The following is a 20,220-nucleotide window of genomic DNA, read 5'->3' on the forward strand; positions in this document are numbered from 1 at the left end:
CAGACTACAAAATAAAAATTCTACGATGAAGACCCAACTCTAAAGTCCATGTCATCCACGAAAGCCTTGGCCAGCCCGATCACCTACTCCACATTCTATGCAAACGACCCATCGAACTCCTCCTCGAAGTCTTCTTGGAGAACATCATTGTTGATATTCGGGTAGTGGGCCTTTAGTATGGACAGCACAAAGGTGACCACTTCCTATGTGCCCCACTTATTTTGTCTCAAGAGGTGCACGACCACCTTCCCTTAGAGTTCCTCGTAGGCCTTGGCAAACTTTGTCACCTAGGTGGTCAGTCCAGCTTCATCAATGACTCCAACAGGCTCCACCTGGATCCTGATCTAGTGAGCACCTCTTGGAACACGTCGATGGACGCAATGAGCTATTTTTGAACAATAGACATTTAGGCCCCCTCTTGTGCCATTACTTCCTGAATCTCATAAACTTCTGCAAAACATGGTGAAGAGGAGGTATGTTTGGGTTGTCAGAGTCTTACCTTTCATCCAGCCCTCCAGCTGAACACACGCCTTGTTCATCTTGGTAGCCACTTCGGAACATTGGCAGCACACCTCAGCAGTCTCCCTCTAGAGTTCGGCTACTCAGGTTCTAGGGCTTCTCTAAGGAACTCTAAACCATCTCTAGGGTGTTTGAAACAATTCGAAATAAACTTGTCTGACAATTACGTAACAACACAGGTGATAACACATGCGATAATGGTTAAGCAATGCTTAATTATAGCTTATCATTTTTTGGAACATGACATGATGCCTTGTAGAATGTTGGAGAAGCTTCCTTGTCTTGGAACCAAGTTTGGTGAGAGAGCCCCCAGCCCATAAGAGCATACCGAGCATAATTATCTGACAACATACAATTCTACAATATTAGGCAATAGCATATTCTCACCCAACATAAATAAAAAAAATTCATAAACGAATTCACCTATCGTTCCTCATGAGTGGTCGTTTCTAGAGGTAGCATGGTCACATCAAATCAGCCACCATCGGGCTAACCCTAATTATCTATCCAGTAGAGTTTGCCATCAAAATGACACAGAAGAGTAGATTTGCAAAAACAAAAAAACATAAACATAAAACACAGAACTATAAATTAAGACATGAACGGCAAAGATCTAAGAAATAAAGATCAGAGCTACCCTCCCTTGTCTTCCTAGAACAACATAACCATACATTATAATATCAGCAGTACTGCTCAACCTCCGTGGCCTCCTCATTCCATCCATGAATTGTCGCTATGATCCCCTTCCTCATCTAGCACGCCGGCAAAGCACATAGCAGCTGCACCGTCCATATGGCCTCTCCTCCTCCATAACTGCCAACTCTAGTCTCTTCTCTGTTGTAACTGCCATCATCATCAGAGTAGGAGGCAATGCTGGCATGAGCTAACCACCTCTCCTCCCCCGAATGCCTCTCGCCCTCCTCCCCGAATGATGGTGCGGACTAGCAATAGTTCATGGAGGGCAGTACACCCTGCACTGCATGATGATGAGATCAGAGGAGGACATGGTCGGCACAGAGGACTACTCCTCCACCAATGCTGAAGAGGAGGAAAAGTGAAAGGACCTTAATGTCGCCTAGGGGGTGAATGGGTGTTTTAAAAACATTATCCCCTTGTTCAATAGTTGGTAAAAACTTCCAGTGGAAATAAATTAGCGGATTTTGCACAAGTGAAAATATTAAATACGCTAGGCCCAACTAGTACACTAACACCCTAAAAAAATGTGAAGGATTACAATCCTAGGGTGACAAAGATGCTATTCAATTCTAGCAAGATATACATGTAAGCTCAAGAACTAATTGCATGTTTTGATCCATTGATCGGATATTCCGATATAAGAAAACGGGCTAGAAAGAATATCAAGAAATTAACTCAATGTAAATACATAAAAGCAAGTAAATAAATATATTGCACAAATGTGAAGAGACACAGAGACTAATGATGTGTTATCAAGGTTTAGGTATCCACCGATACCATACGTCTCCATTGAGGAAGCTCAGTAACACTTGAGCCAGGTCCCTTTCAACCCTTTTCCTCTCGAGATTGCATAATGCACTCCACGTCTCTTATTGTGGCCAACTTTTCCTCCACTCCGGAGATGGTGAGTTCTGCAATCAATGTTGGACCCCATCGTAATCTTCACTTGAGGAGATCACCGGCAATACACCACCAAGCCATCTAGGAGATGGTGGTCTCCAAGAGTAATAAGCTCCTGGATGCACACTTCAAATCATGCCAAATGCTCGACCACAGACAACCAATCTGCCAAGTGCAGGCTAACAAAGCACCACACACTTCTCTCTATACTCACTAAGTCACAAATGCTTTGCATATGACAAACAACCTTAGAGAGAGAAGACGAGAGCAGTCAAAGGTGGAACACTAAGTTCAAACACTTCTCATGCCTTTACTAGAACCAAGAAAGCAATCTCCAACCCTACAAAAGGCTTGCCCTCACACAAGGAGGGAAATGGTATAAATATCCCAACTAGAAAAATAAGCCATTGGACAAATTCTGCACTGATCAGAACTTCCAATCCTTTGAATTCCAATGGTCAGATCTGGGACACAGCTCACACCCAGACCTACTAAAAAGCACACATTAGAACTTTCGATCCTTTGATCGGAACTTCCGATACCCAGGATTTCAACAGAACGGAACACAACTTCCCACATAGGTATCTATTGAAAACAACACATGTGAACTTCTGATGCTTGGAACAAAACTTCCAATCCCGACCTGATAGTACAACCTTTACAATTTTTGGAGCTTTTGATCCAATCAGAACTTCCTATATGCACATCAAAACTTTTAGTGCTGTAAACAATGCAACCCGAGAACTCCAAGTTCCCAAATATCAGTCTGCATAAGCCCAGTCGGAATATTCGATACTCATATTAGAACATCAATATTAAATAAATGTTTTCTCAGCAAAAGCTCTCGCAAAACACTAAAAAAACCAATTCAAATACTTCCACACATTTTACTAATCTTAATCATCAAATATTAAACTAGATGCTACATGAAACACGCCAAATAGCAATAAGGCTTGGCCAAAACCAGTTTCCACGACAAAGGCCAACCACAACAAAAAAAATAGGTTAAGTGTAGACAACTATTTAGATACCCTGAATACCCTAAGAAACCTCTACGCACAAACCCACCATGCACTGAGCATATGGTATGAGCAGTTGACAGCCTATAACACTTGAGCTACACATCATACTACGTAAGAAACCATCGAAGGAGACACCTCATTAGTGATGGCTCCTCAATACCCGTCATTAGTACACTATTAGTGATGGGTCCAGTGCCGACCCGTCACTAATGTGTGGCTCGGGCCAGGACCCGGCATGACCTGTCACTAATGAGGGTTCATTAGTGATGGCGAATGAATGACCCATCACTAAAGATATTAATGATGGGTCACATTAATATCTGTCACTAATAATTCCGTCATTAGTGGCGGGTATATGGGGAACATGTCACTAAATTTAGCCTTCTCATTAGTGACGGGTCGTTATGAGACCCGTCACTAAAATTAAAATAATTAGTAATGGTTCGTAGTTCTTACCATCACTAATGACTGACTCATTAGTAACAGGTGTCCTTATAATCCGTCACTAATTTCTGCCACTCCAATCTACTCGACCACTCTTATCTGTCCATTTCTCTCTCTCGGCCACTCTCATCTCTATTCACATCCATTCACCTCCTCCTTCCACCACCGCCACCGTTCGCACCTTGCCACCGACACTACCGCCATCCTCCCCCCTGCACCACAGCCTGACGTATGCCGCGGCCCCCTCTACCTGCTAGGGTTAGGGCGAAGGATCAAGGTAGTGGCGAGGGCCATTGCCCTCACCGTGGCGGACTTGGATGGATCCCGACAACTCCTCCATCGGCACAAGCAATAGGCGTACACTACCCTCTAGGCGTTGCCCCACTGGCATTCCTACACCGGCCACAACCGAGACCGATCATAGTAACCTCTTTTCTTTTTCTCCCTCATTGTTTGGCTCATAGTAACACTCATTAGGATACAACAATTTAATTGAGTTTATAGTACATTAGGCTCAATTCATATCATCCGATCATGTAGGTGTTGAAACCGATCCTATGGCTTAAAGAGGTAATCACTGCAATAGGTGGTACTATACCTTTGGTGTAATCCACTCTATGTGGAAGGAATTTTGTGAAGCTATCTATCTTTTTTGACATACGTTCAAGGGGAGAAAGTAGTGGAGATATCACTATTAGCGCCTGTGGCAAGGCATTATCCATTTCGTTGCATTCCAAAAGAACCGCCATTGAAGGGTGCCTGAAAGTGCTAGAGGAGCATGGGTTCTTTTTCCCTGACTACAACTATTTTTGAATAAAAGCGCTTGAGGAGGGCGAAGAGAATTTGGCTTCGATCAATGCGAGGCTTGCTCAGTTCGATGAATATGATTTACTACAGTAATGTGTAATCCGGTTGTTTTGATATACATTACTATTAGCGTGTATTATTTTCATAATTTTATTTTCTTTGCTTGCAGGATATTTTTGGTGACACCTTTTGCGGCAATTAGCTTTCATGCTATCTTAGATCAAGACATGGATCACCTTGGGTTAAGCTTTTATGGCTCCGGAGTAAACTTCACTATTGAAGACAACTTAACTAAATATTAAGTTATTAGTGATGGGTGTCTTTATAACTTGTCACTAAATGTAGCCTTGGTGGCTCCCTGCCGGGGCCACTCATTAGTGACAGGTTGTTATGAGACCAGTCACTAATGGCTCACTCATTAGTGATGGGTGTCCTTATAACCCGTCACTAATGAGTAATGTCTATTGTTATTTTATTCACTACGTAGCACGACCAGACTGTGTCTGTCTGCCACGGCTGCTCGGTAATGGGGCAATTTTTTTGGTGATTCTATTGAGGCCAAATCAAATCTCGATGATTTGAAGTTGGTGTTTGTCCCTGGACTTTGAAGGTTTGCCTCCTCCCTCTCCTCCTCTTGCTCATATATGCATGGTGGATTATAGGGTTTGAGTTGGAATCAACAATTTTGCTCTTTCTCCCAGACCTTGATATATGTGGATTGTCCCCCTTAATTAGTGTACACGCGTAACCTATGTCTCCCATTAGGGAGTGTTTGATTATAAATATGACTTGGAAACTCATCATATTTAAAAGAAGATGCTCCCGAATTGTCCACATACTTTGGGCAGTTCGAGGATATATGGCCCGAGTAGTAGGTTTCTGCACTCTTGTCTGATTCTAGAGAGAATTTCGGTGGCCTCTCCCTGTTGTTCTCTGAATACACACCCTCTCGGCTCATTATCGAGACGTGTATTTGGAGAACAGTGGGGAGGTGCTGCCAAAATTTTCTCTAGAACCATACAAGAGCATGGAAACTTACTCAGGCCACATATTCTCAAATGTGATTAGGATCTATCTTTGCCTATTAGAATTTAGCTAGGATCCTTCACCATAGATAACATGTATCATATTTGGATGTTAACTGTTCTCTTGAATATCACTAGAACACACGTACACACTTAATTTACATTGAGTTAGAGTTTTTATACTTATTCTATATTCTCTGCTGTTTCTATTGAGAATTAATATTTTTTTTTGAATTTGTAGATCATGGACCAAAGTTGGATGTACCTTGATTGCCATACTTGTAACGAGTGCGTAAGTAGGGTGAAGTCTTTCTTGACTGTCGCGGTGGCCGATATGGAATGTCGGGGTAAAACGGCAATTTGGTGTCCATGCTGTGACAGCAAGAATGAGAAGAAGTTCCAAAAACTTGACAATGTGTACGATCACTTGTTAAGGCATGTATTCAAACAAAGATATCACATTTGAAACAAACACGGTGAGGAAGGCCTTAACGAAGGTGAAATGGATCAGGTCCTCCTGGACGACAGTATGGATCAAGGACTCCCGCCAGCCAGTGATATGAATGATTATCTCACGAACGCAGACATATTAGGATTCAATGATGACTACGTGGATTTCGCGGAGAATGTGGGCCAAATAGTGCATGATGCTGAGGGGCACGACAAGTATAGTGATGGTGAGTTTGCCAAATTCCAGGAACTGATGCGAGACTCAAAGACACCTTTTTATCTTGGCTATAAGGAGAAATACACACTGTTGTTTGCGTTGCTTATGCTTCTGCAATTTGAAGGCAACTCATCGTTGGTCTGATAGGAGTTTCAAAGCATTGTTGTATCTGCTAAAGGACATGCTACAAGAGGGGAACAAGGTGCTGAAGACCATCTACAACGTGAGGAAGATAGTTTTTTCCTTTGGGATTGGAGGTAGAAAAAGTACATACATCTAAGGAGGATTGTGTCCTATTTCATGGAGAGTATGTAGACCTGGATCGATGTCCTATTTGTGAAACCCATCAATACAAGCATAGAAATGACGGTGGTGACGTGGAGGAAGGCACCCTGTAGATTCAGCTCAGTAGCGAACAATTGATTCCACATTTTGGTGGTTCGCTAAAGAATTAAGAAATATTAAGTTTGCTATGAGCACAGATGGCATGAATCTATTCGGTAACATGAGTACCTCAAATAGCACCTGGCTTATTGTACTGTTTATCTACAACCTTCAACCTTGGGTTTGTAAAAAGCGAAAATACATTATGTTGTCGACCTTAATTCCTACTCTAAGGTAACCTGGCAACAACATTGGTGTGTACATCAGGCCTATGGTGGATGATCTTAAAGCACTCTGGTCTGAAGCCGTTGAGGTTTGGGATCAGTACAAGCGAGAATACTTCACCCTACATGCCATGTTGTTTGTCACCATCAATGATCTGTCAACACTTTGTAACTTGTCAGGGCAGAGTAAAAGAAAAGGTGAAACTTACCCCCAATGCTTAGATGTCACTAAGAGTATATGGTTGAACGAGTCAAAGAAAATAGTGTACATGCGGTATCAACATTTCCTTCCAAGAAACCACCGGTACCAGAAAATGAAGTCTCAGTTTGACAGCACAAGGGAGAAATCATCACCTCCAAGGCATTTCAACGGGCAAGATGTATATGATAAGGTTAAGGATATCAATGTTGTCCTTGGCAAGCAAAAACAATCCTCCACGAGTGATGAAAATGGAATGTGGAACAAGAAATCAATTCTCTAGGAGCTTGATTATTGGAAATTCTTAGATGTTTGTCACTATATTGACCATATGCACGTAGAGAAGAATATTTGTGATAGTCTCCTTGGTAGAATGCTCAATATGAAGGGGAAAACAAAAGATCATGAAAACGCAAGAGCTAACCTTGAAGAAATAGACTTAAGGCCAGAGCTTCATGTCAAGGATACAGATAAAGGGAAATTCCTACCCCCGTCTTTCATCACCCTATCCAAGAAGGAGAAAAAAGAATTTTGTGAGTTCTTGCATGGTGTGAAGGTTCCCACCGGTTACACATCCAACATTAGAAGACTTGCTTTGGTGAAAGAGCTGAAAATGGTTGCCGGCACAAAAATCATGATTGCCATGTGATGTTGACGCAGATGATTGTGGTTGGAACTAGAAACATGTTACCAATTGGTGTTCGAGAGGCTATCATGAGGCTGTGCTTTTTTTTCAATATAATTGGTCAGAAGGTACTCAATCCAAAAGCGCTAGGTGAGCTAGAAAAAAGACATTTCGAGACTCTATGTCTTCTCGAGATGTATTTTGTACCATTCTTTTTCGATATCATGGTCCATCTCACAACGCACCTTGTGAAGGAGATTTATTTTATTGGCCTTGTGTTCTTGTATCAGATGTATCCATATGAGTGATTCATGGGCGTTCTCAAGTCGTATGTAAGGAATCGAGCTTTTCCTAAGGGGTGCATCGTGCAGGGTTACTCTACAGAGGAGGTAGTGCAGTGGCGTTAATTACACGGACCCAGATAACACAATTGGTGTGCCTCATTCTCACCATGAGGGTAGGCTCGTAGGGCAAGGAATTATGGGGAAACATGCAATTACTTTGAGGTGAAGGCATACGACCAAGCTCATTTCCTCGTGTTGCTACAAAAGAATGAAGTGTCCCCATATATCTACGAGTACAAGTAGTTGCTTCTTCAGGAGAATCCAGGGTGGACCGAAGCTTGTCTTGCAAAGAAACATATGCAAAGGTTCAATACTTGGTTTCAAGATCGAATCAATCAATCGAGTACTCCTAAAAGTGATTTGATTAGGAAACTAGCAGCAGGCCCTATCAAGGGTACGATATAAATTGTTACACATTTTACACGGTTGTGCAAGATCAGAAAAGCAAATACCAGAACAGCAGTGTCTGTACACATGCTTATGATAACAATATGCACAGGAATACATACTATGATCAGATAGAGGACATCTGGGAACTGGATTACTTGGGATTCAAGGTACCCCTGCTTCGGTGACGAAAGATAAGTACGGATTCACTAGCGTTAATCTCAAACTGATTAGATATAAGGACGAACCTTTTGTACTCGCTAAACAAGTTGCCTAGGTGTTTTATGTGACTGACACGGCAGATAAGAAACTTCATGTGGTTCTCGTCTGGAAAAGACGGATCATCAGAGTTGAAAACGTGGTTGATGAGGATGAGTACAATCAATTTGATGAAATCCCCCCTTTTTCTACTGCAATCATGCCACAAGTTGTACAGAACGAGAAGACTCCATACCTACATTCCGACCATAACAAAGGGATCCATGTGAAGAAAGAACAAAAATGGCTGCAATATGCCAAATAATACATGAATCAATGTAACCTCAAATTTGTAATATTTGTAATATTCAGTTAAGTCTGAATTTCAATGTAACGTCAAATTTGTAATATTGTAATATTCAGTTAAGTCTGAATTTCAATGTAACCTCAAATTTGTAATATATGTAATATTCAATTAAGTTTGAATTTCAATGTAACCTCAAATTTGTGATATGTATGTAGGAGAAGACGGCTACCAAATCATGACTTTGCTTCAGGATGCAACCAGTATACAGGTAAATCCCTTAGAGTGATGAGCACATTAGTGACGAGTGAGAACTTCACACGTCAATAAAGATATGGATAGTGAGGGGTTAATTTATGACCTGTCACTAATGTTCGAATCCCATGACAGAGAGACCCGGTCATTAGTGATGGGTCGTATCTATAACCCGTCACTAATTATGTGTTTTATAAATAACTGGCCTAGGAACCGTAGTCTCGGATTTGCATATCCTAAGCTTCCTCCTCGCCACTGCACCCACTGCCCTGATCCTCTAATCTAGTGCCATCTATGGCCGCCAACGACAAGGACCTAGCATCATCATCCTCGGTGCCAGCCTCCGACGATGAATACATCGATTGGGACCTCATGAAGGTGGAGGCGGAGGAGGAGTATGAGATGGAGAAAGCGATTGCCAACGACGAGGCAATTGTTCGTGCCATCCATGTGGTAGAACTCATCAGCGAAGCTGAGGGAATGACAGAGGCCATTGTCAATGACAAGGCAATCACACATTTCTTGGTGGAGGAGATGGAGATGGGAGATGACTCCAACACCAACAATGGCAAGGAGGAGGAGGAGATGGGCGGCAACTCTGACATGACCAACGACAACGAGGAGGAGGAGGATGAGGAGATTGACGAATTGTAGTCCATTACTTAACTAGGTTTACAGTTGTAATCCGAATTTAGCAATTTAGATTTAGCACCCTTATTCTGTAGTCCGGATGGGTATTTTTTTGTGTAATCTGGACCTTTTTTTGTAGTGATAAACTTACTTATCCTAAATTAATGAAAATGTCAGTTAATTTGAAAAGTGTGTTAAATTGAGAATGCAAGTGAGAAAGCTAATTGAGTACATTTTTCTCATCATCACATTATCCTGCTGCCAAATCCTGAGTTTGCTTTAGGATGCAACCACCCGTCACTAATTACCAAGTTCCAGTGACAGGGTGGTAAATCCAGCCGTCACCGTGACCCGATCATTAGTGATGGGTTGTAAATTCACCCATCACTAATGATATGTTTGTAAATAACGGGCATGGGAACCCTAGCCTCCAATTTTTCCTAAGTCCCGCCACGCCGGCCACCTATTCCTTATCGCCTCCTTTTCCCGATCGTCCCCGAGGCTGCCACCATCTCACTGTCGTCCCCATCCCCCTCCCCGATGCCGTCGTCCCTGTGCCTTCAGACCGACTACCCCAACGACAAGGAGCCCACACCATCATCGCCCCCTCCCTGACGCCGAGGATGCCGCGCCACCATGCTTTGCGCTACCATCGTCCTCATCCATCAAGGTAGGCCTCCCACCGTCCCCTCCTCGCTGACACCTACCGCCATCATCCTCATCCGTTGTTGTGAGTTACTTCTGTGCATTCTGCCATACTTTGTGTGCCGGGCGTGAATGCAAATGCTATGTCAGATTATATTACTCGATGATGACAGTGGCTAAGTGAGGTTATGTGTGACAGTGTTGTCTACTTAGGTGCAACAATATGAACTTAACAATTTAGAACAGATGAATTAGGCACGCTATTATCTTACCCAATTAACACTTACTATTGAATACTTAAACTCTATGTGTTCCTAACGTTGACCCTTGAGTTGCAATTTCTTTGTAGTATTTACGGTAATATAGGAGATAGAGGGTATGTGAATCAATGGTTAGCAGTTTAGCACAAGCATGTTGAATTTTTGCTTTTCAATATGCATAAATATGGAGGCTGTAGTGCATGCTATTCTTGGGAATGATAGGAGAATTAAGAGTGCGTTGTCACACATACTGATGATATGAGATAGCCAATTTGGCGTTTGGATGGAGACATCAGTCGGAACCCGCTTTCTGAGAGTAAAACTTGATAACATAAACATGTTCTTGATGTTTATATGCTTGGCATATGCAATTTCCATGTTTACCTATTTTTATTCTTGTTTATGTTCAGTCCTAACAGCACACATTAATTCTTATTCTTGTTTATCTGCCGTTGTATATTCTTGTCACTAATGTATGCATATTGCACAACAAGTTCATGAGGATTAAAAATAAATTTGTAAGAAAATCACTAAAATGAATTTAGGTTGCTTAACCTATCACGTCGTCTCTTGTTTGGGAGTATTTGATTATAAATATGACTTGGCAACTCGTCATATTTATAAGAAGATGCTCTCGAATTGTCCACATACTTTAGATAGTTCGAGGATATGTGGCCCGAGTGGTAGGTTTCTGTGCTCTTGCATGGTTCTAGAGTGAATTTCAGTGGCATCTCCCTGTTGTTCTCTAGATACACACCCTCTCAGCTCGTTATCAACACGTGTATCTGGAGAACAGCAGGGAGGTGCTGCCAAAATTTTCTTTAGAACCGTACAAAAACATGGAACCTACTCGGGCCACATATCCTCAAATGGGATTAGGACCTATCTTTGCCCATTAGAAATTAGGTAGGATCATTTTGCTTTAGATAATAAATACATCATATTTTCATAAATTCATATAAAAGTGAATATAGTTACTAAGATTTATACAATTGTATCTGCATATTCAGATCTACAAGACGTCTGCCAACGAGTCATCGGGATCCTCTAGCGAAGCACAAGCTCCCAGTCAGACATCTGCGCAACTAGGTACTAGTGGAGCAATAGTACTAAAGGCAATGGCACAAGCAAAGTGGCCGACTGAAAAGATTCCCATCATGGAAATCGATGATGATGGCATGCCTGCGGAGAAGAAGGCCCTGCAGATGTTGCGGAAGCTCACATGCCTTAATGCTCGGGAGAGGGTGCCATTGACCCTTCAGAAGTTCAATGACCTCATTGTGCGTCAAAAGAACACCTTGTTCAATGATGCTGTCAATACATTTTTGGAGTGGCACAGGCAAGTACGTGGGAAAAAGGGATAAATAGCAGGTGGAGGATGCAAATTTAGCCAATGAAGGCTGCGAGAATCCTTGGTTGTAATTCCCAGGACGATCGCAATCGTATTTGCGCGCGAGGCGTACGCTGTCAGATAGTGGAGAAATCACATTCAAATCTAGCAAAACCGAGACAGTTGCTCTAAAGGTAAAAGAAATAGCAACCTACTCCTCCAAAGGCTCATGTACCGGGGTCAGGGAACATGACATGCTCTCCACTGTGCTTTGAAACCCTGAGCACCTAGGTCACATTCGAGGTGTGTCCAGTTCCCACGGCTGGAAATTAGGTTTCCCCGAACACATTGGGATGTATAAGAAGAGAAAGAGGTCGGTCCGAATAGATGCGGAAGCATTGAACCAGCCAATCAGGGAGATCATTTATCAAAGACGTGTTGCAAAGGTTTGCGGCACAGGGAGTCATAATTTCTAGTGCACCAGTGGGTGGTAGCCCCATTGCTAGACACAAGAGTAGTCAAGCCTTCAGGGAGGTTAAATAACCTATATTCTCTCCATCTGTGGAGCCTGATACCATAGACCTTCTCGATGGGCCCACACCGTGCTCGCTCGTCATAAGACCTGGAGGCTACAATATTGAGGTTGCAAAGGGCCAAGTGCATCCAAATGTCCAGGTGTTACATACGATCACGATATGTCCTAGCTATGTTGTGGTCTTCGTGGATTTTGTACATGCCAATACCGTGAACACAGATTTGCCCATCCCCCTAATGATCAGAATAAAAAATTGAGTCAAGCTCATCTTCAAAGGATCCAATGGAAAAGGGGGGACCTCATGGTGCACATGGTATCTACAAGCGATCCTCCTGGACGTTCAAGTTCCCTACCCCAACCTCAGCCTCGAGATGTGCAAGTTGTGTCGCCTTTGCCCATTCCGCCATCTACAGTTAAGCAACCTGAGGGCAGCCCAGAGAAGAAGAAGAAGCCTTTGCCCACTCTGCCATCTACAAGTAAGCAACTTGAGGGCAGCTCAGAGAAAAAGAAGAAGTCCAGGCGAAGGTCCAAGAAGCAGGTGTCAAAAAAATCCAAGTCCTCTGGTAAGGACTCAATCACCGAGAGGCATTGGACTAAGGGAAACCCAAAATTCAAGCTTGGGAAGCCCTTTCTGCCGGCAGATCCACTTTGGGAGGCGGGACAACCTTGTGTTGAGTTGCATAATTACTACCTGCATGGTTGTAGAGAGAATAAGGTTTCCATTGTCTTATATTAGCAAAATCGTCACTTCTTGACTGGGAACAGCTACTTCCTCGTGGGCTTCAACAACTTATACAAACTCTTCAACCTCGATGGCCTGGACGTGGGGTTATTGCGATGCTTTACATTGTAAGCCCTTTCAAACTAGATTTTCATTAATTATTACCACTAAATTCTCCAGTCTAACTAATTTCTTATCTATAAACACTTGATATAAGAAACGAGGAAGAAGGAGCCCTTCGGATCCTTGACCCCCAAAATTTGATGATTTCCTTGATGGAACAACAAAGGGAATTCGTTGTGGAATATGTGGCTAGGGCAATGAGCCACTTTACAAAGAGGGACTACTTGATAGCTGCCCACAACACGGGTGGCCATTGGATTTTACTGGTCATTGCTCCCAAGTGGAACATGGTCTGGTACCTCAATTCATCAAGACTAGTGGTTGGACCTAACGGTGAACGGGGACAACGTGACTATACTTTTGTCAAACAAATCCTCGATGAGTAAGCTCTTCATGACTTAGGTTACATATTGAACTTTCAAACTTACACCAAATGTTGACTATTGGATCCCTCTTCGTATGTAGGGCTTTTAACATTTACATGTGCTATGATCCAAAGTACGATCCGAAGGAGCCCCACACACTGACACATAAGATTGTCTTCACGGTAGCCAGCAGACATATTTCAAAATACTCAACTACTACATTTTTTCCTTTCGAACTGACAGTGTTTTCCCTCTCCAGTGTCACCAACAACCACCGGGTAATTCCTACGGATTCTATGTTGCGTGTCACATGCTGCCATGAATGGCAGCAAAGGATATGAAAATCCCCAGATGTTAGATAATTGCATAGTCTTTTCATAGATACTTTTATTCATTACAAATATCCGATGATAAAATGATTTTGCGCACGCTAATTGCATACTTTTTTCATAACTACTTTCATTCAGCAGGAATTCAGCTTACCGGACGGCAATATTGAGGATTCTGCACTCTCCAACATTCAAGCACGGATCACCTCGTTCTTAATGATTGAATTCATCTCTTCAAATGGTGAGTTCTATTTTAGGGAGGCAGGGCTCTGACTTATGTAATTTGTGCTTTCACTTTCGACTTATGTAATTCGAGCTCTTGATGTGGACTTGCGCCATTGTACGTTTCGAGGACTTTTGATTATGTAATTTGTTATTGCATATCTCTTGATTTGGTGCATGTGGGTATATATCTTGAAATGAATGGTGATTGTGGAATGGATGTATCTATATGTGTCTTATTTGCAGGAGAAGACGGCTACCAAATCCTGGCATTGCTTCAGGATGTAGCCAGGAAAAGGTAAATCCCTTCAGGGGATGAGACTATTAGTGACGGGTGGTAAATTCACCCGTCACTGATGACCGAGTCCCAGTGACAGATAGCTTTCCAACTTATCTCTGGAACTCAGTCATTAAGATAGGTTTAAAAGATACTCGTCAACAATGACTCATAACACCAGTGATGGGTTGTAGCTATCGTCACTGGTTCTAGTTAATTAGTGATGGGTGGTAAACATACCCGTCACTAATGATTCGATCACTAGTGATATATTGTTCTTATCACCCATCACTAATGACCGAGTCCCAGAGACGTGTTGGAAATCTATCTGTCACTAATGATCGAGTCCCAGAGACGTGTTGGAAATCTACCTGTCACTAATGACTCAGTAAGCAATGACAAGTGGTAAGATATCATCACTAATGACTCGGTCAGTAGTGACGGTTTGTAGTTAACACCCGTCACTAATGACCGAGTCCCTGAGACGGGTTGGAAAGCTACCTGTCACTGGGGATCGATAAGTAGTGACGCGTGGTACATACATCCATCACTAATGATGGTCACAGTGATAGGCAATAGGCCTACTCAGGTCATAGGAGACGCATTTTAGTGACGGGTCTCAATTATGACCCGTCACTGGTGATTGTCATTAGTGACGGGTCCCAACCCATCACTAATGTTTTATCATTAGTGACGCAATAAGTGTGACGGGTGATGTAACCATCACTCATGACGGTTATCACCTGTCACTGATGTGCTATTCTGGCGTAGTGTCAGGTAGCCCCTCTTGGTAGTACTGCTATCAAACCTATAACCTGGTCTCCCATCAAATTCCTTGAAATTGGCAAAACTAGAGAACCTATTCTAGTTATACCTTTTCCTTGAGCCATCTCGTCCGACTTGACGAACACATCATCCAAGTCCCGATACTTCTCTTTTTTTTTTCTAAGCTTGTCATCAACTCCACTTGATCTTGATGATGATGATCATCGTCGTTTCTCGTCTTGATCCTCTCTTGATTTCTGGAAGCTTTATGAAATTTACTCGATAATTTCCCATGCTCCAACCATAGGAGACTTCTCTCTTCACAACATCTTCATTCAGTTCACCACTGTCATGCCTGGTTTTTCAAAAGAATAACTAGGTGCATTCAACATGTATGCCATGATCAGTTTCATCATACATGCGGTGACATAATAAGTGATATATAGTTCTATATCAAACAAAACAACTTTATTGAAAAGATGACCAGAATTTTTAAACAACAGCGAAAGAAGAAGAGGAAACTCCAATGAAAGCTTCAGGGCATGCCACAAGCAATCAACTGGGGGCAACATGACCTAGGACACTCCGTCTTCATTGTAGTCTTCAGCTTCCTTGATCTTCATATAGTCTTCTCTAACTGAGCAACATTTAATATTGAAAACAGCAAGTGTAAGTACATCTCGTACTCCGCAGGTGTGGGAAAAACATGACATGAGGGCTTATGACAAGAAAAGGTTAAACACTAGTTTACTGCACTAAGCAACCTTAACCTATGACTCCAACAATAGACATCCTGTTTACTAAGTGTGAAGATACAACTTAAACAAGAGGAACATCTCATCGGATCCCATCCGACTACCAAGCTCACCAGATATCCTTTATCCGGCTACCAAAACTCACCAGATAATCCCATTACCTGGCTACTTGACCATCCAAACTAGGACTCTGATCCCAACTAATCAAGAAGAAGTCCAAGTTCTCTCTTGTCCGTGAGCATGGCTAATCGACCAGATTGACACTCTGCAGAGTCTAAACAGCTTTCCCCACAAGTCGTGATTCCCGTGTTACTTCACACTTCCGGGGTGTGGAGTTGGGGTCTCACTACAAGGCCTTTACAAAGCTCTCGCCAACTTGCAAGCACCCACTAAGGTTTCACTGCTAACAGCCGATTACATCGCTGCAAAAGCTCCCTCTTGTGCCATTTAACTGACTAACGGTGCCCACAGAGTCAAAGAGGTGGCTAATTAGTTGGCCAGGCTGTACCCATATAGGACTCATGGTTGTGCGGATTAACTTGGTTACATGTTCAAGAATCGGTCCTTAGGACCCCACTAGGAACAATCACAAACTTGCTGTAAAGCACAACCTCAAACCAACCATCCTGTTAGGATCCCTATACCATGTTGCTACAATTGATTACCACTCCCAATTCATGTTGCATAATCATTAGTGAAGTTTAACATTTACCCCAACCATGACGACAACTAGCGTATTTACCGTTCCATTTCCCATGACTCATCAGCAGCAACAAGGATAATCATACAAAATCTAGTAAACCCTAATTATAGGCTTCCATTTTAGACAAGCATGCATGAAGGATAAACGACTAATATAAATATCCTAAAATAGGTGCAAGATGTTCAAGGACACTTACCTGGATGCTACTCAGTGATCTTTGTAAACATGGTTCTGGCATAACCCGAAGTCTTGACTCTGCAGATCATCGATTCTTCTAGACATGTTGTATTCTGTTCACAAGATCTACCGACAAAAAAGAAAGCATAAAACAACTAAGAAACAATACATCAAACAGAGACAACACATCATAAAAACACCATGGTTGGAAAGGATATGATTTTAGAAGAATTTTGGCGCAAGAACTACTCAAATCAGAGTACAAACGGAAGATAACAGTCTCTCAGAAGATTAAATTAGGGTTGAAAGAAAAATGAGATAGAATATTCCCTAAAAATATTCTTGACGGATTTACGACATTATTGCCCAAGGGAAACACTAACTATGGCGATGGCATAACATCGGTAGGGAAAAGAATGAAGGATTTGGTGTATGCGACAATGGTATGGTGGTGGTGTGTCAGGAACTAGGGTTTTACCGAAAAAGAATATCCGATTAGATTTGGTATGTGAGATCCTATACAATTTTATCAATATTATTTTAATATCTGAATTCATATCATGTGCACAATGACATATGTGCTCTACAGGTCGAAGTCATCTGATATGCATCCAGCTATTAAAATATTATCTAGAATTATATAGCACTATGTGACCAAATATTTATCAGACATGAACAAATATGATTTGTTGGAAACTTGCTGAATTTAGATGAATTTACAAAGTGGCATTGGAATTTGGATGAAATTCACTGAATTGGATACAAGACGAATTTGTGTTTACTGTACAAGATCTGAATAAGTAACTTGATAAAAACCCTATAAAAAGATTCTACACGTTGCTATGAGAATTTGAGTGCAAAGATCGCCTAAATCGGAGCTACGAGCAAAAAGATACAAGGTTTCGAAGGTTTTGAAAATGATCTAAACTACAGGGGCTAAACTGAAGAAAAACATGGGCTAAAAACTATTTATAATGGTCTAGGGGCGGTTTTCTCAAAAAAGATAGGACCTAAGCCTAATATCAAAGAGTCTAGGGGGTTTTCTGCAAAAAGTAAAGGACCAAAAAATGGCTAGGGGCTTAGATATAAACACTAGAGGGCTTAAACATAAATACAAGGATTTCTAGGGGTTTAAGCACAAAAAAGGGGCTGATTGGGTTCGGTTGGTTGAGGTGGCAGGCGATGTGGCACCACGTGGAGACCACTCAAGCACTGACTAGGATTATGAAGCATTGAATCAGCAAAATGAAGGGGTACACACACGATCTAATCCTATCCACTCATCATAGAACGGACGGCTCTCAGAGCACCACTGGTTTCCAACCACCGCCAGTGGCTTGAAACACAGCGCCACTGCGGACCTCGCCGGAAGCTCACCGGAGACATGCAAAAATGCGCATCCGGCCACGGAACTCGATGGGATCTACCGCAAAAGAACGATGAGTGCAAGTGGATCATCACCGAGGGTTCTCGACGACAGGGGAGCGCTTGGGGATGGTGGGCGATGGAGAACCGCGGCGGAGGTCAATGGCACCCCGTGAAGATGGTCCTCCGGGGATCGTGCAACATCGAGGAGTGTTGGGGTCGACACGTTGGGGCTCACGGTTCCAAAGATGTCCTTGGTGTGGGCGAGGCCAGCTCGGATGTGAAGATCCCGTGCGGTGGAGCTCGGGAAGAGGACGGGTGGCGACGGCACAAAGGCAAGAGCGGGTGGGGAGAACGCAGAAACTTGAGGTAGAGCTCGAGGATAGCCTAAATAGCCTCGGGAGTGCGGGGAGTGGCCGCGCGCAGAGGAGAAACGGCCAGCGGCGATGAAGGCCTATTAAGGTGACGGTTTCTGCAATAACTCGAGCATTTGAGGGGAAAATACAGGGGAAAATAGGTAGGGCAACTTGATGGGGGGTTATGGCTTGGATCTGGCCGTTACGGGGAGCAGAGAGGGTGAGGGGAGGCACGGCAATTTTTGGCAGCGGCGGAGGGGATCGGAGCTGGGCGAGAGGAGGAAGAAAGGCAGCCGCGGAGACTCAGCTCAGGGCGAGGCCCAGGCGGCAGTGAGACAGGGCAGAAAGGGGCTAGCTCTGGAGCGACACAAGCTAGCTCGACACGGCGCGGTGCGGCTTGGCTGGGCTTGAGCCGGGCCGCATGCCAGTGGGGGGCGGGAAGGGGAAGTGGCTCGGGAGGGGTGGGAGCGGCCAGCTCAGTCGGATGGCACAGCGTGCGGGAGAGGGAGGGGGCGTGGGGAAATGGCCAGGCCGAGGCCCAAGCAGGAGAGGGAGTTGGAGGGTGGCCCAGGAAAGAAAAAGGGGAGGGAAAAGAGAAGTTTGGGCTGGGTTTTGAATGGGATTTTGGCCCAAGAGGATTTAGGATATAAGATGATTTTAGGATATTAGACAATAGGGATAAAAGGAATATGAGGATAACTAATGAAATGAAAAATGGTAAATACCCTGGTAGGGATTTTTATAATGAAAGAAAAGGAGATTAAAATTAGGGATAAAGACACTTGGGAAAATATTGGAAAGAAGAAAGGAATTTTTCGAGGGACTTCAAGGAAGAGAAAAGAATAGACTTTCCGACAAATTTGGGACAGAGGAAAAAGGATTATTCCAACTAGAAAATTCCTTAACCTATTCTAATATTTTATAAATACATTTTTTTCATCACAGAAAACAAATCCTTTTTAAAATCTAAATTTTTTGAAAAAGCTTTCAAATTTTAGGGAAAATGTTATTTTATTGTTTGAAAATGCTCACAACCCAAAATCGAAATTTTGGGGTGTGACAACCACCAAGGAATGAACTGCAAGCATGAAGTGCACAAGTTCTCCACTAAATTGGTTTTGATCTTGCTCTTCCAACTTGGCATATTTAAATATCTCAATTCAACTATTGTCTTTATATGGAACCTAACCTAACTCACGATCAAGCAAATAGCATCCAGAAAAACTTAATTAACAATCTTATGCTTTTTAGTCACTTAATCTCCTCAAGTGACTTAGCCTTCACACTTATCTTCAATTTTCTTGTGCCCACTCTCGATCTTCATGGTCTTTTGGTATCATGCATTCCTTAGTGAATCCATACTTTATCATTCATGCATCACCTATGGAACAATCTACGAACAATTCTTAATATAATTGTTAGTCTATAAGTATTGTCATTAATTACCTGAGCATCACTTGGAGCTCATTTAGCTTGATGCGTCACTTTTGATCTCATGATATTCCTCAATGAATTCATGCTCTATCATTCATGCATCACCTATGGAACAACCTACAAATAATTCTAAACACAATTGTTAGTCTATAGCTATTGTCATTAATCACCTAAGCATCACTCACTTAGAGCTCATTTATCTTGATGTATCTCTTTTGATCTCATGGC

Source organism: Phragmites australis, chromosome 2, assembly GCF_958298935.1.
Source record: "Phragmites australis chromosome 2, lpPhrAust1.1, whole genome shotgun sequence".
In the NCBI taxonomy this organism is placed as follows: Eukaryota; Viridiplantae; Streptophyta; class Magnoliopsida; order Poales; family Poaceae; genus Phragmites; species Phragmites australis.